This window comes from Schistocerca nitens, chromosome 5, assembly GCF_023898315.1.
Source record: "Schistocerca nitens isolate TAMUIC-IGC-003100 chromosome 5, iqSchNite1.1, whole genome shotgun sequence".
Taxonomy (NCBI): Eukaryota; Metazoa; Arthropoda; class Insecta; order Orthoptera; family Acrididae; genus Schistocerca; species Schistocerca nitens.
The window spans coordinates 594212732-594230519 of record NC_064618.1 but is presented as its reverse complement, the minus strand read 5'-3'; the positions used below and the strand labels follow the sequence as shown (position 1 = coordinate 594230519).

General features: G+C 46.5%; 1 protein-coding gene across 1 annotated transcript in view; it reads left to right on the top strand.

Moving 5' to 3' along the window:
* The window catches only part of LOC126260601 (nephrin-like), a 502530-nt gene that overhangs the window by 473427 nt on the left and 11315 nt on the right, over positions 1-17788 (top strand). The gene's annotated exons all lie outside the window — the stretch shown is intronic.

Sequence of the window (17788 nt, the reverse complement as noted above, 5' to 3'; positions counted from 1 at the left end):
TACGAAACCGGAAATTAAATAAATAATTTTCAAGAGAAGCCAAGTGCTAGTTATTCAAGATGACATGAGACATTATTTCTATTCACAAGTTCGTAAATTTATACACTGTTCATCGTGATTTTGTTGGAATGAACATATGGCATTATTGGGTTGTGGGATCCCATCTGGAGTTGTCCGGACGCCCAGAGCAAATCTTTTTCTTTGACTCCACTTCGGTGACCCGCATGTCGGTGATGATGAAATTATGATGAGAAATAACAAAAGGGCTCTGAGCACTATGGGACTCAACGGCTGAGGTCATTAGTCCCCTAGAACTTAGAACTAGTTAAACCTAAGTAACCTAAGGACATCACAAACATCCATGCCCGAGGCAGGATTCGAACCTGCGACCGTAGCGGTCTTGCGGTTCCAGACTGCAGCGCCTTTAACCGCACGGCCACTTCGGCCGGCAGAGAAATAACAAAACCAGTCCCTGAGAGGATGGATTCTCCGATCCGGCCGGGAATCGAATCCGGACCTCACACAAGTAAAAATTGTGCTATGTACTATAACTTGAAGGTCCAATAGAACGCCAAATTAAAACCTATGAAGCTTCACGTATTTGTGTTGCAAAGGGTCTCTAGCATGCCCTCAATCGCGCCCATTCGTAGTTTCGATATGTGAGTACACAATCAGCACCAAAAGGTGCCTTGAACAATAGCGTCTCCCGCCAAGTATGAAGTGGACGCCGGCATTCGATTTCTTCACACCAAAGGGTTCCGCCTGATTTCGTGCAGCCCATGTACTGTAACTGTCATGCTTTACAGCAGGATGCGGCAGTGGTGCAGGAATTTTGAGACAAGTCGTATAGACGGTCGTGATTCAGTCGATCACGCATAGAGACGATTGTCAACCGATTATCTATTTCAGCGAGTCGATCAGGCGATGCGAAAATATCGTCTGCGAAGGACAATTCGGAGCAAGCGAAGAGGAATGTTATCGTTAGGCGTCGTCCGTCTCCATGAAAATGTTCAGCCACAAACTGGAGTTGCAACTAAGATGCTTCTGCAGCGATTTCGATACGAAGTGTTTACTCACGCACCATACAGTTCGGACAAGGGACTTTCTCATTTTCATCGTTTAGGTCATATGAACCGCTAGTTGTGAGGACAGTATTTTTTACACAGACAACGAGAATTGCAGGAAAGAACTGGTGGCTGCTTTCTAAGAAGAAGGTATTTGAAAATTGGTACAATGCTACGACCAATGTCTAAGTGTGAACGGCGACTGTGTAGGGAATCGCTAGAAGGTGTTGTTAAAACATTTTAAATCTTTACTATGGTTTCCATTTCATGACAGATTAGATCTGGGAAAAAATAGCTGTCGTATTCCGCTGCGATCTTATTTTAGTCTGCTCCTCGCAGAATTTAAATCAAACGCTGTCGAGGTCATTCTTGTGCGTACGGTACTTATGGTTCCCACTTTAGAGGCCTCTTTCGTGCAGTCGCAGGTTTAAGAGTAATATGGGAGTAATTCGTCTTTTGCGAATGTAATAAAGTTCTATTTTGATTAGATGCGTTTCACTTTTATTAAAGCATATTTAGGGGTCGCCGTAATATGTTTATCGAGACCATAAAGAGTCCCACAATTTGACATTACTTTCGTTATTCACGTATTTAGACTACCACACTATTTCCATGTGCTCTCTACACTCACTAACTAGCCCAAAAAAGTTACAATATATCGTCCTACCACCCAACCACTTTCAAACGCTCATACCCTCCCTAGACACACACACACACACACACACACACACACACACACACACACACACGCGCGCGCGCGCGCGTGGGGGATACACAGCACACACAGGAATGGCAGACACTACCACATAATAATAATCTTAGGCCTGTGTGTAGAATAACGCTTGAACACAGCGTAGGTGTCCAAAATGGTGAGTAGTAAATGTGATTTCAAATATGGGAATTGTTTATTGTGTCGTTCAACCAATTTGTAAGCAAAACTGCAATTGTTACAGCGGCCACTGAACGTGCTTTACATAAAAATGGAATACGTCTAGCCTATTAAGACTATATTACAGTCTCAAAAGATGAATGATCCCATGTTAGTCTACAGCTGTATTGTTGTCGCTTAAAGTATGTTAACATTCAACTGACAAAACGACAGATTACTTGTATGTGCGATTATTAGATATAATGAACAATAAGCAAGGTGGGTGACGAAAGTTACGAGAGAGAAATTGCTGGAGAAAAACCTGTCGTATCCATGGGATCTTCCACCTTCGTGAGGTATGAGTAAAGTAAAAAGAAGTTCGAATAGATTTCGGGAATGCAGCCGGTCGTGGTTAACATCGTTACACGATATTTCACCCGGACACCTGCCAGTCATCTTCAGGTGAGCCCATCTGAAGATGACTGGCAGGTGTCCAGTTGAAATATCGTGGAATGAACTTTAGGAAGATCTGCTGCAATCTCGAAATCTCTTCGAAAGTTTAATTCCCAGGGAAAATTTTAAATTTCACGTAAAAGAAGTTATTATCAAGATTTCACAGTCGAAGGAAATATCGAACACACAGAGGATAATAACTATAGTCAGTCATCTAGTACCTTCTCAACTCATCCCGTACCTGAGTAGAGATGTCCACTTCAGAACTGGAGTCGTCATCTCCTACGCCGATGAGGAGATGGTCAACTGTAGTCGCCAGAAAGCATCCAGTTTTCGCGCCTGAGTCACTTTTAATACATACTCCGGTAATCTGTGCATATTACCATAGCTCCACGTAATATTTGTCTGGCTATATATAGAGGCTAATCTCAGGAACTACTGCAGAGATTTTGAGACTTTTCACTATTAGATAGATTCATGAGAAAGGTTTGAACATGTTACTCCCATCTAATACTTTCCCCTCTTTGGGGAAGTGTGTGCGGGGGTTTACAGCCTTTCGGCATTTACTCCACGTGTTTACTTGTGTGTGTGGTTATTTCTGTAATTTTTGGGTGTGTGCGTAATGTAGTGAATGTTCTGTGTGTGTCTGGTACTTGCCTGAGGTTGGTGGGATGACTGATACTATGGGGGAACTAGGAGGATTAAAGATAAGGGATTGGGCATAGGGATTTTCTCTTCAACTTAATCGTTGAAGATCGTCATTTGGCGTTTGTGCTTGTCGCGGGACATGTCATACCACCCTATGGAGTGAATGAGGACGTTCCCTGATCTGAAAGAGCCTTCGTAGAAGGCCCTTGCCAGATCTTCGAAACGCACTTTTAGGAGTGGGATTTCGCCTGCGGCTTGCATATCATCGGTAGGATGTCTGAGGGGTAGATGCAGTGACCTATTGAGGGCGCGGTTCTGCAGCTTCTGGAGTTTTTCCAGGTGCTGCTTCGGCGCGTATCCCCACGTAGGGCATGCATATTCCATTACTGGCCGTATCAGGGACTGATATACATTCACACTCACAAAGCAGGGAAGGGAGCTGGTTGAGATGAGGACTGAGTATAGGATGGACATTCTGGCACAGACCTTCCTGTGGACCTCGTCTATGTGGGGTTTCCACGTAAGACGAGAATCCAAAGTTATGCAAAGTACTTGGCGGTTTTGTGCCAGGAGAGTTGGGCTCCGTTTAGGTGACGGTGCAGGGGGAGTGGCGGAGGCGTTGAGGAGGTCTGCGCCTTACGAGCCTCCGGGTGACCAGCATAGCCTGTGTCTTTTCAGAGTTGATGGTAATGCGCCAGCGATGGGACCAAGTTTCTCTTTCATCTGAAACCCTTTGTAGTCAAGGGTTGACCAGGTCCTTGTTCGCATTTCGTGTGTACAACGCTGTGTCATCTGCGTACTGTGCGTTGTACACCAGAGGGGCCGTTGGTGTGTTCTCAGTGTATAGACTGTACAAAATGGGCTTCAGGACCGATCCCTGTGGCACCCCAGCACGAATAAGCCTTTTGGTGGAGGTGGTGGTTTCTACTTTGACAGAGAAAGTCCTATCCATGAGATAGCTTTTGATTTGCTTAACTACGCTCCAGGGGAACTCTTGTGTGTACAGCTTCTAGATTATCCCTCTATGCCAGACTGAGTGGAAGGCCTTGGCTGCTGCAGTCTAGAACCGCAAGACCGCTACGGTCGCAGGTTCGAATCCTGCCTCGGGCATGGATGTTTGTGATGTCCTTAGGTTAGTTAGGTTTAACTAGTTCTAAGTTCTAGGGGACTAATGACCTCAGCAGTTGAGTCCCATAGTGCTCAGAGCCATTTGAACCATTTGAAGGCCTTGGCTACATACAGTAGCACTATCCCGCAGTAGGCTCTGTGGTTGAAGCCCTCTGTGGCTGCTTCAACCACACTCATGATCTATTGTGCACCAGAGTGGTTCAGCCGGAACCCGAGTTGGAAATCCGGCGGAAGTTGCTCTCTGGTAATATCTTCCTGTATGGGTATTAGCAGGAGGCGCACATAAATCTATAAATCTTGCTTAGAGTTGGCGAGAGGCTAATCGGCCAGTGGTGCTGCAGGAATAAAGGATCTTTTCCTGGTTTGTGTATCGCGACCACTTCCACATACTTCCAGCAAGCCGGGAACTCGCGGGAACGATTTACCTCGTTGAAGATATTCGCAATGAGTGTGATCACCGAGGGTGGGAGGTTTTAACTAACTGATTGGTGACACAGTCATGTCCTGGCGCCTTTTTCGTGGGGGGGGGGGGGGGGGACCTAATTACTTTTGCCAAGTCTTCGGGGGCGAGAAGCGTGGGTTCGTCCTCTGGGTCTTCCTCAGCGTTGAGGAAGACAGCCAGTTGATGACGGACTACATTTTCATGATCTTCATCCTGAGGTTCTGCCGCTTGAAACTGCTTCTCGAAGGAGTCGGTGAGGTCGTTGGCCTTTTCAGCATGGTTGTAGGCCAGAGCCCGCTCACCGTGTAGTGGTGGCATCCTAGAATGTCTTTTTGTGAATTGCTTGGTTGCTTGCCGTAGTGTGTGATCGTCTACTTTGAGAGATGTGAGGCGGTTTTACCATTGCTGGTTTCTGTGCTCATTGAGCGCTACCTTCAGCTCTCTCTGTAGACGGTTGAGCAGCCTCTTGATGGCCTCATTTCTGGTGATCTTCCACTTTTTTGCCACCTTGATCTTATGTCGAATTTGAACTAACAAGTGTTCCGGGAGCTGTCTTTCCGGGGGCTGCCCTTCCCTTTGTGGGGGAGGGGTGGCCTCTTCCGCTCTCTGCAAGATGGTAGCTGATAGGTCTTGTAGCGCTTGTTTTACAGTTTCGGCAGTAGGGGAGGAGCACTAGCTTTAGCAGAGGCGCCAGTTTGTCGGTATCGCTTCCAGTATGTACGTTTGTAAGACGTCTGGTACCATGGGAGTGCTACCCATTCCCCTACATCAAACTCTAAAATCACTGGGTTGTGGTCGGAGGACATTCTGTTAATCGTCCTTGCGGCCACAAACTCCGTGGTCCTCCTAGTGAGTGCTATGTCTAACACGTCGGGGCTACCTCCATTTTTTGGAAAATATGTGCGCTCCACCGGACACCATGTTTCGAAGTGGTGGATGCTCGCTAGTTGTTGCAATTTGGCGCCTGCTCTGGAGGTTAGAATTCCAGTCAGGGTGTTTGGCACTGAAGTCGCCCTCTATTGTGAGTTTGCCCTAGAGCAGCTATATCTCCATAACCCATCTGGTCATGTGGGGGTCGGTAACTGTTATGCGTCCGATGGTAGTGGTTATTTCTACCGCCACTGCTACGATTTCATTGGTATCAAGTAAGAATACCTGGTGGTGGGGGATCCCTCTTTTTATGTATATAGCCACTCCTCCCCCTTGGGCGTTTGCGCCCTTTACCTGCTGTGAGTGTCTTTTGTGGACCTCGTAACCATGTAACCCGCTGTATGGTTTGTGCCACGCAGCGCGCTAATTATTTGCGGGTCCGTGGGTTTTAGTGTACAAGACTTCATGTCATGGGCCTCGGCGCACTTCCTGCATCTTAGCGCCATGGTGCAGTGTGCGGCGATTTGGTTTAGGCCCTGACACCTGAAGCACTGCACCGTCTTGTTTTTGCGGCGCAGTGGCTTCGAGGTGAAAGGCACAGCCAGGACCATGTTTATCTCCTATTTGTTTAGAGGGATAACTGGTTGTGTGACCTGAAGTAGGGGCCACTTGCTTTCAACTTTGCCCATCTGCTGGACAGCCTTGACGGCGTACCCCTGGGAAATCAGGTCTGTTTCGATTGCCTGGGGGGCAGTAGTCTCGGAAGGTCCCTGATGACTATGTTTTTGTTCCGTGATTTTGATGTAGGGAACGTGTAGTGGGGTATGTTTTTGTTTGTGAAAAGTGTTTTGACTGTATTGTAGTCTTCCAATGTGTGAAGTGTTATTTTTATCTCGTCACCACCAGCAGGTTTTGCCTTAAAACCGTCTCCCCCGATTTCTGATTTTAACAGCTCGAAGAGTTCCTCGTAATTCCGAGGAAACTCTGGGACAATCGGAGGGAGATGGTGGGTGACGTGTTTTTGTGTGTATTGTGTTGTTTTGTATTGTTTCTGGCTCATCAGCGACCGCCTGAAACCTGTTCGGGGTGGGTTCTACTCCACAGGCCGCCGGAAGCCTCGACTGACGAAAGGCTTTCTTCGCCAACACGAAACCATCCGAATCCTGCCCTGGTTCCCTCCCAGGGCGACTACAGGTGCTGTCTGGGGCGCAGGCTCCTCAGAGTGTGAGGGAGTGGTTGGGGTAGTGGTTGTGGAGCTCTTCTTGCTCTTGGGGTGCTTGTCCTTGCGGTCCTTCTTTGCACGCCGCTGTTTGGATGAAGTGGACTTATGTGGTGGGGATTCTAGATATTTGGATCGGGTGGACGTCTGAGTTGAGACAGTGGGTTTGGGGAGAATTTCGGTCGGCTGACGGGACTGCCTGCCTTTATTCAGGGAAGCTATGTGGTTTGGGAGGTTTTTCGTAGCATTTGCATACAGGATCGGAAATAGGACAAGGGATGGGGGGGGGGGGGGTTGAGATCGCAAGTACTGACTACTTACGATACGTTGGTGTTCTGTGTATTACAGCGTTTGATTTATTTTACCACAGTGTCCGGAGCGGAAAAGGGGGCTGCTGCCAGGGAAGTGCCAGTTACAGCCATCGTTGTCACGGTTAGGTTTTCTGGGTGCATTTATGTCCCTATTGCGCTGGTGGACCTGGAGTTCTGGACGGCGGTGGCAGAAACCATCTCGTCTGTTCCGCTGCCGTGTTCTAGTTCCTGGCCCACAATTTCCCTAACCCTGGGGGGAGCACCTGGGCAGCTGCGGCACCTGGGATAATCGAAACGGCTTGCAACGCCGCCCGCGGCAACAAGACGCGCCTTCTGTCAACAGCGGTAGACCGCTGCGACCCCAAGGCACCATACAAGCTCGACATCCCGACAGAACGACAAGAAACACAACAATTCGGCTGTCTGGCGGTGCCCGAGCAATGTATCCTGCCCGCCGTAATTGCTTACTGCAGACCTCGAAATGAGCTCCGGCCGATGCTTTAACGAAAGCAAAGCCGGATGAATCTCCTGTTTTGTCACCCGTACAAGCGGGGGCCTATGGCTAAAACGTGTGCGAGTTAGCGGAACACATGTTCGACGCTTGACTGCCACTCAGCGAGTGTCGGGATTCTCGCTTGCTTGTCGCATATTATAACCATCTCTTAGATTGTCTGTGCGAAAGGGTATTGTCTATGGACATTTCCTTCAGAAGAAGTGCGTTTGATTTAAGTTCGTTTGCGTGTCATGCTCCTACTTATTGTTAAGGACCTAACTTTTTATGCTTTTGTTTTTCTTCTTTCTCTCTGTTTATAAGAGGATTGATTTGTACGTGTCGCGATGCTGTGTTCTGCATATCTATATAGCTGCTTGGCCGTCGTCCGCTTCTGTTGGCCGGCCAATCACGTTCCTACGGAAATAAGTACTGCGTCGGTGGTGGTTGGGAGCCGCGGCGCGTATCGGCGTAGAGACCCGGAGGCTATCCAATCTGTCTGCTGGCGCCGCTGGCTTCAGATCTGAGCGTTCTTGACGTATTTTGTCAATTGCGGGATTCTACGCTGCACTGAACTGAAAACCACTATCCCTGTTTACTAAATTGTTGCGCAGACGTATCTCCACTGCCTCCGTGGCGACAAGACGATGCCACCACTCGGCTGATAACCCGAGAAGAATTCATCATTGGAATACGCCGAGAAAGACTACAATCGCATACATCACACCTCTACGGGGAGGATGTCCAGAGCAGCTACCAGATGCTGCAGAATCTACGAATCAAGAAAGGGAAGCTGCTGAGCAAATTAGCCTTCTTGTGAGGGTGTCGAGATATGGAAGTGATGCCGCAGTTTTCAAACTTGCGGTATCCTGTCAACATGGCGAGGACAAAACGCATATGACGACGGGCTGGTTCACCCTTGGTAAAGGAATGCATACCCTTTAGCAGAAAGTAACTCGACAAGAACGCCAGGACATGGTCACTCACCATCTGTACCTAGATTCCACTCTCTCAGCACACACCTGGGAGTGGCTGGACGACAACACGTACGCCATCAGTGAGCTCTACAAGAAGAAAGCCACCAAAAAACAGTGCGAGAAGTTCCTCAGAATTCCGGGCGGACGTCAACAGGAGGAGAAAGCCAACAATATTAAGACCGTCATCAAACTGACAGAGAGAGCACTGGATGAACCAACAACCTCCGTGCTGTCGAAAGGTCTGAACTTTGCTCCGATTTCAAGAACATTATCAAAACGTGACATCATCAGCAACGTCGAGCAAGCTATACTTGGACTCCCGCCGAAAGCAGTCGAGTAAGTGAGAAGGGAGACCAGCAGGGTATTCGGGAAAGCAAGAATGCCGAAGAACAATGTTACGGCAGAAGAGCACAAGGCACTGTCGAACCTTAGCGATCACACGGATATAGTGGTCTTAGCAGAAGACAAAGGGAATGCGACAGTCCTACTGAAGTCAGAAGATTACTGGCAGAAGATCGACACCTTACTACAAGATCCAGCATACAAAGAAGTAGGGAAAGACGCGACTGCTTCTGTCACGCGCAAGACCATCGATGATCTCAACAGCTCAAGACTTGACAGAAACACCATCAGGAAGCTTTACCCTCGGGCACCGACTACACCACGACTGTATGGCCTCCCGAAGATCCTTAGAATGACCCACTACGTCCTATATTGAATTTTCCGAGGTATCGTGTAGCCAAACACCAAGCACAGCTGTTAAATCACTCGTAGTTCACTGCCCTCACCATGTCAAGAACTCGACAGAATTTGTTAAGGTGCTGCAAGGGTTACGCCTGGACGAGAAGGATCTACTAGTCTACTTTGATGTCACTTGTCTTTTCACCCGGCTGCCGCTGGATGATTCCTTAGTTCTACTTGAAGATCACTTCGGTGAGGACACACTCAGACTCTTTCGTCTCGTGTTAACCGCAACGTATTTCAAATTTGGTGGGAAATTCTATGAGCAAACAGATGGTGCTGTCATGGGTTCGCCCCTGGCCCCAGGTATTGTCAACTTCTACATGGAGCACTTTGAAGATGTGGCACTGAATAACGCCCGCCATAGTCCAAAGGTGGTCTACAGATACGTAGACGACACTTTTGTAGTGTGGCCCCATGGCAAGGAAAAACTACAGGAGATGCTACGCCATCTCAGTGGCATACATGACAGCATCAAATTCGCCATGGTGGTAGGAGAGAATGGATGCCTTCCTTTCTTGCATATTTTGATCAAGAAAAATACGGACAGTACATTGGGACACTCGGTCTACAAAATGAAGACGCACACTGACTTATATCTCAATGGTCGGAGCTGCCACCATCCAGCACAACGTAACTCGATACTAAACACCTAAGTACAAAGAGTCAGGTCAATTTGTGAGAGCGAGAGTCTGCCGCGTGAGTTATCAGATCTGCCGGAAACATTCTGAAAGAACGGCTACACCGAGACACAAATAAGACGCGCCTTGCATGCAGACAAGAGGCGGGTGGAGAAACCATAAGAAGACGAAGGAAAACGTGTGGCGTATCTGCCGTTTGCTGGACCGCCGACAGCCAATATCGCAAGAATATTAACGACCATCTTTCGTGCACCGCAAGAAGTTAAAGATATACTTGGCTGAACCAAAGACCGGCTGCGGTTGCAGACGCCGTGAATGTCGGATGGAATATATCGGGCAGACACAACGATGTATCTCCCATCACAACAATTTAGTAAACAGGGATAGCGGTTTTCAGCTCGGTGAAGCGTGGAATCCCGCAATTGACAAAATACGTCTGCAACGCTCCGATATGAAAGCAGCGGCGTACGTAGACAGATTGGATAGCCATTGGATCTCGACGCCCACCAAAACCGACGCGGTACCTCGTTACGGAGAAACGTGATTGGCCGACCTAAAGATGCGGACGACGGCCAATCAGCTATATAAATATGCAGAACACGGCATCTTAGGCATTATGGTGCAGACCATAAACCTCGTCATGGAAATGAAGGAATTCAGGGAGGCCCAGAAGCAGAACACACAGATTCTCTTTGCCCTTCAGGCAGCAGTCCAGCAGTCGCCCCCTCCGCGACTTCCTCATTTGTTTCGAAACGCCATCATGGATAGACGTCCAAATATCCAAGGCCTCACAATGTGCGTCTTTAACGGAGACGGCATTGTTAATCAAGAGGTCGAGTTCAGAGAGCTCATGAAGGAGTTCTCCATCGAAATATGCATGATGGGGGAAACCCAACGAAAACCGGTAGTAAAAGCGACAGTTCCCAATTACGTTATGTACGGTAAAGACAGGCCAACCCAAGGCGAAGGAGTGGCCATATACATAAAAAGAGGGATCCCACACCACCAGCTACCAACAGAATCGAAGCATTGGCGGTAGAAGTAACCAGTACCATCGGACCCCTAACAGTTATTGCAATTTACCGACCCCCACAAGACAAGATAGATGAGGGAGATATAGCTGCTCTAGGGCAAATTGAAGGCAAACTCACAATAGGGGGCGACTTCAGTGCCAAACACCATGACTGGAATTTTAGAGTAACTTCCAGATCAGGCGCCAAATTGCAACAACTAACGCGCATCCACCACTTCGAAACATGGTGTCCGGTCGAGCCCACACAGTTTCCAAAAAATGGAGGCAGGCTCCAGGTTTTAGACATAGCTTTCACTAAGAGGATCGCAGGGTTTTTGGCCGCAAGGACAATCAACAGAATGTCCTCCGACGTCAACCCAGTGATTCTAGAGGTCGATGTGGGAGAATGGGTAGCACTGCCACGGTACCAGACGTCTTACAAACGTGCAGAGTAAGAGCGATACCGAGAAACTGTCGCCTCTGATATCACTCGCACTCCGCCACTTGCTGCCGAAACAGTACAACAAGCGCTACAGGACCTAACAGGTACCATCTTGCAGGCAGCAGATGAGGCCATCCCTCCACAATGGGATGACGCGCCGCCGCAAATACAGCTACCGGAACATCTGCTATCTCAAATTCGTCATAAGAACAGGGTGGAAAAAGAGTGGAAGTTCACCAGAAACCAAGCCACCAGGAGGCTGCTCTATTGTCTACAGAGAGAGCTGAAGGTAGCGCCAAATGATCACAGAAATCAGCAATGGCAAAATCGCCTCACAGCTCTCAAAGTAGACGATCACACACTATAGCAAGCAACCAAACAATTCACAAATAGACGCGCTAGGATGCCACCACTTCACGGTGAGCGGGGACTGACCTACAGCCAAGCTGAAAAGGCCAACGCAGTGGCCGACTCCTTCGAAAAGCAGTTTCAAGTGGCGGAACCCCATGATGAAGAGGATGAAATAGTGGTCCGTCGGCAACTGGCTGTCCAGAAAACGAACCCACGAATTTTGCCCCCGAAGACGTGGCAAAAGAAATTAGGTACCTCCCCACAAAAAAGGCGCCATGACATGACAGTGTCAACAATCACTCAGTGAAAAACGTCCCACCCTCGGCTATCACACACCACACGAACGTCTTCATCGAGATTACTCGTTCCCGCGAGTTACCAGCTTGCTGGAAACACGTGGAAGTAGTCGCGATACACAAACCAGGGAAAAGCCCTCTATTACCGCAGCACTACAGGCCGATTAGCCACTGGCCAACTCCAGGCAAGATCTATGTGCACCTCCTGCTCAAACCCATACAGGAATATATTACCTAGAGAGCAACTTCTGCCGCATTTCCAATTCGGATTCCGTCAGAACCACTCTGCCACACAACAGATCATGACAGTGGTTGAAGCAGCCACAGTGGGCTTCAACCACAGAGGCTGCAGCGGGATAGTGCTTCTAGATGTAGCCAAAGCCTTCGACTCAGTATGGCATAGAGGGCAACTCTACAAGTTACACACGCAAGGTTTCCCCGGGAGCACAGTTACGCTGATCAAAAGCTATCTCACGAAAAGAACTTTCTCTGCCAAAGTAGAAAGTGCTACCTCCACGTAAAGGCGAATTTGTGCTGGGATGCCACAGGGATCCGTCCTGTGGCCCGTTTTGTACAGTCTGTACACTGCAGACACACAAACGGTCCCTATGGTACAAACCGCACAGTACGCATATGACACAGCGTTCTACACACGAAATGCGAACAAGGACCTGGTCATCCCTAGGCTACAAAGGGTTTTAGATGATACAGGAACTTGGGCCCGTCGCTGGAGCATCACCATCAACTCTGAAAAGATCCAGGTTATGCTGATTATCCGGAGGCTCAGAAGGGGCGAACCTCCTTTACGCCTCCTCCCCTCCCCCCCCCCCCACCCCTTACCTTCACCTAAACGGAACCCAACTCCCCTGGCGTAGAACGCAGAACTGCCAAGTACCTTGGACTAACCTTGGACTCTCGTCTTACGTGGAAACTTCACTTAGTCCACACGAAAGTCTGCTGCAGAATGCCCATCCTGTACCCAATCCTCAACTAGCTCCGTTCCCTTCTCTGTAGGGGTGAATGTGTATCAGGCTAAGCGGCAAAGCAGCACCTGGACAAACTCCAGAGGCTGCAGAGCCGCGCCCTCAGGAGGGCACTGGATCTACCACTCGGATTCCCTATTGATGATCTGCAGACCGCAGCTGGAATCGCACTCCGGAAAGAGCCTTTCCAAGATCTGGCAAGGGCCTTCTTTGAGGGCTCTTCCAGATGAGATAACGTTCTCATCCACTCCCGAGGTCGGTATGAGATGTCCTGCGATAAGCAAAAACGGTCAATGAAGATCTTCGACGACTAAGTCGAAGAGAAAATCCCAGTACCCTGTCCCTAATCCAGCTCCCTTCCACATACTACCAATCATCACACCAACCTCAGGCAAGTACCAGACACATACAGAACATTCATAACATTTCACAGATACCAAAAAAATCACAGACAAAATCACACACACAAGTACACAGAGAAGTAAAAGCCGAGACTCTACAAACTCCCCCACACATTTCCTCAAAGAGCGGAAAGTATAAGATGAGAGTGAGTGAGCATTCCGAGACTTCGCCAGAAGGTGATGGGTACGAAACCCATCGAAACGTTGCGATAAGACGACGCCACCACTCGACTGATTACGCGAGACTAATTCATCACAGGATAATGACTGTCCAATGAGATCTGAAACCAGGTCTACATGAGGAGAAGATACATCACGTGATAAGCTAAAACTAATGAAATCTTTAGCGTGCCTCAATGTGTGACTCACGATAGGTTAACAATGATAGACCTGATACGTAAGTTGTCGTATACCATGTGGAGTAGGTGCACTGCTCCCAACGAGCTATCGCTGAAAGTGCTGAGCGGCCGTTTGTTTGCATTATGATTGAACTTACTATGAACAAAATATAATACACTCCATTTGTCTGGAATCTCTAAAAATAAGTAAAATTTAAAAAGAGATATTTATGTGGGAAATGTTTTTCTTCTCCATTGTTAAAACTTCCACATCGCAGAGATCCGTTGATGATCTGTCTATACACTGTAAAAGCCTGCCGTTACAAAGCTGGATCTTATAACTATATGTACACTCACTTTCTCCTTCTTCTACAGTTACTAGTACTACAATTATCAACAAACTTGTGAATGAAGGCTTTCCACATTCTCATTTTTGACATATTCTGTGCCATCCGTTGCCATAGACACTTCCGTCATCCAGCTTACAGCTCCATCTGCAACAGCATGTCCTCATTTTTCGGTCCATAGACAGCTCTTTGAATAGGGATGTAAGTTTCTGCCCGCCTCTCGTTACTCTTGGCGAACGCAGTAATTTATGAGCTTTCGCCTATGTGGTTGACAATGTTTCTGGACAGTAGGTTCTTATACGTAGGGAAAAATTAAGCTAACTTTATGTTAAATTGTTCACTGTATTGAAAAATGCTCAACTCAGTCTTCTTCTGATTGCTAAATCGTTTTCTTGGTTGGCCTTCACTAGCATAATTTGTGGTCTACAGAAACAAATTCCGTAATTTTGTGGTAAGCACTAGCGAATTGGTCATGACCGAATAATTTTCTTATGCATATCCATTAGATCTAACTGTCTATCCGTAAGACCACAATCGACAATACGATCAACTCTCGATTTTCCTTCTTTCTTTAGACATATCTTTAATCCTACAAAGCTTTATGCAGTTGAAAAGGCGTACGTTCTGCACCCAATGCTGGAACAAATTATCCACTGTTTGTTCACTGAGATTTCAGAGTGCTTCCCTAATCAGCTCACAGAATAAAAATATTAGATACACCATCGGAAGAAGAAAAATGGGTGTTTTGTGCCGCCCTTCACCGCTGACAAATAATGACAGACAAGTATTGCATATAAGCCGCTCATCTGTTCTGAATCAGAGCACGGTTTTCTCCATTCCGAAACGACGACCACCAGCGATTTGGCAGAGCAACCGTTTTCGTGAGTTGTTGATAGTTGTCTGTTACCTGTCTTTTATGGTTTGCGTTACTATGACTGGAATATTCTGCGCAGATGGCATACTGATGCTATCGATCACGAATATTTTAATCAAAAACGCTATAATGTCATAATCATTATACATCAGTGATTCGGCAGTTCCTCGTATACAGGTGTATATATACAGGTGTTAAAACCGTTGAAATATAAATCTGAAAGAAAATTCCACTAGTGCTTAATGTCAGAATGCCGCAGAGTAATAGTTTTGTTGGCTAGGAAAATATCTCAGCCTTCAGTTGGTAAAACCATCATCAATGATGCATGTCCACTGCGTAAAAGAGAAGGAATGGAATTACGAACCAGAAACTGGTCCTTGAGTTTAAAAACAAAATGAAAAAGAAGCAACAGTGAAGCAGTAATTAAATTGAAAAAGAGATGTTGACTGTCCCCAAGTAACGCGGAACAACTGCCGAAAACGTGACGGCCCTGTTTTAAAATCGATAACTGTAATAAAAAAAATGGTTCAAATGGCTCTGAGCACTATGTGGTCATCAGTCCCCTAGAACTTAGAACTACTTAAACCTAACCTAAGGACACCACACACATCCATACCCGAGGCAGGATTCGAACCTGCGACCGTAGCGGTCACGCGGTTTCAGACTGAAGCGCCTAGAACCGCACGGCCACACCGGCCGGCAACTGTCATCACTTTAGCCATTAAAATGTGTTCGTGTTTGTTTATCTCAAGCAACATACGATGCTAGGAAAATTGTGGGACCTGGAGTGATTGAAGAGTTAAAAAGTTAATGATGAAAATTAATAAGACTAGTGTACAGAAATATGACAAAAAATTGCTTTTACATGTTTTGGGAGCCACGAACGACCGAAAGGAAAATGACTGTTCTGAAAGTCAAACTTACTGTAAGTCAACATGCTTATGTGTGTTTGTCACCAGCATAATAACAATCGTAGCGGCTGACAACACAAGCTAGGAGGTGTCCACGGTGTGTCGCTGGAGAGCGTATGGTGGCTTCCATCTGTGTACCAAGACAGTTAAATAAATCCAGTAGAGATTCATCACTGATTCAGTTTTTGCCAATTGAGGGCTGAAAACATCGTCTAGCCTCACCAACTGCTGCCCTGCGGCATTCTGCAATAGCTCTCTGTGCCGTATGGCATAGCACTGTAGTAACTATCTTTTGTCATCAGATTGTCAATCTTATTTATTATGCCGGCCGCTGGTAGCCGAGCGGTTCTAGGCGCTTCAGTCCGGAATCGCGCGACTGCTACGGTCGCAGGTTCGAATCCTGCCTCGGGCATGGATGTGTGTGATGTCCTTAGTTAGGTTTACGTAGTTCTAAGTTCTAGGGGACTGATGACCTCAGATGTTAAGTCCCATAGTGCTCAGAGCCATTTGAACCATTTTTTATTTATTAGACACGAGTAGGCTCTATCTTTTTGGGGTGTATGTGATCGACTCATAGTTTCCTATCTAGAAACCTAACATCTTTTTCCTTGTTTATGTCTTTTAACTCAGTATTTTAAGATATATATGAGGAAACTTTGCTTCCTCTTTATCAAAGTACTAATTTATAAAACTTCTATACAGATATGCACCAGAAAATGCAAATTAAAAGTTGTGGAAACTGTGATTCGAGTCTCTAATCGACTTAAATAGAAACAGCTATTGTTGGCTGTTGGACTTTCCATTCAGTTTTATATTTCATCAGTTTTAACACCTGTCAGTCAGTTATGTACAGCTATTTCAGCAGTCTAAAATTAGTTATGTCCCATCCCCTTCTTAGGGATAAGAAGTAAATAATATCTATTAAGCTTAGAGAATCAGAAAGTACCTAGAGACTGGAAATTTGCTCTAGTCACACCAATACCCAAAACGACAAGTAGGAGTAATCCGTTCAATTACAGACCTACCGATTTGCAGTAGGGTTTTGGAACATATACTGCATTCGAACATTATGAAGTACCTCGAATAAAACTATTTATTGACACATAGTCAGCAAGGATTCAGAAAATATCGTTCCTGCGAAACACAGCTAGCTCTTTATACTCATGAAGTAATGAGTGCTATAGACAGGCGATGTCAAACTGATTCCATTTTTTTAGATTTCCAGACGGCTCTCGACACCGTTCCTCACAGTCGTCTTCTAACCAAACTGCGTGCCTATGGAATATCGTCTCAGTTGTGCGACTGGATTCGTGATTTCCAGTCAGAAAAGTCACAGTTCGTAGTAATAGACGGAAAGTCATCGAGAAAAATAGAAGTAATATCCGGCGTTCCCCAAGGAAGTGTTATAGGATCTGTGTTTTTCCTGATCTATATTAACGACAGAGCAAACAATCTTAGTAGAGGTCTTAGATTGTTTGCAGATGATGCTGTCATTTACCGTTTTGCAAAGTCATCAGATGACCAAAACAATTGCAAAATGATTTAGATAAGATATCTGTATGGTGCGAAAAGTGGCAATTGACCCTGAATAAAGAAAATTGTAAAGTTTTTCATATGACTACTAAAGCAAATTCACTAAATTTCGATTACGCAATAAGTCACAAAAATCTGAAGGCAGTAAGTTCATCTAAACACTTAGGGATTACAATTACAAATAACCTAAATTGGTACGATCACATCGATAATGTTGTGGGTAGAGCAAACCAAAGACTGCGATTCATTGTCAGAACACTTAGAAGGTGCAACGGGTCCACTAAAGAGACTGCTTACACCACGCTTGTCCGACCTATTCTGGAGTATTGCTGTACGGTGTGGGACCCTAATCAGGTGGGACTGACGGATGACATCGGAAAACTACAAAGAAGGGGGGCTCGTTTTGTATTATCGTAAAATAGGGGAGATAGTGCCACAGACGTGATTC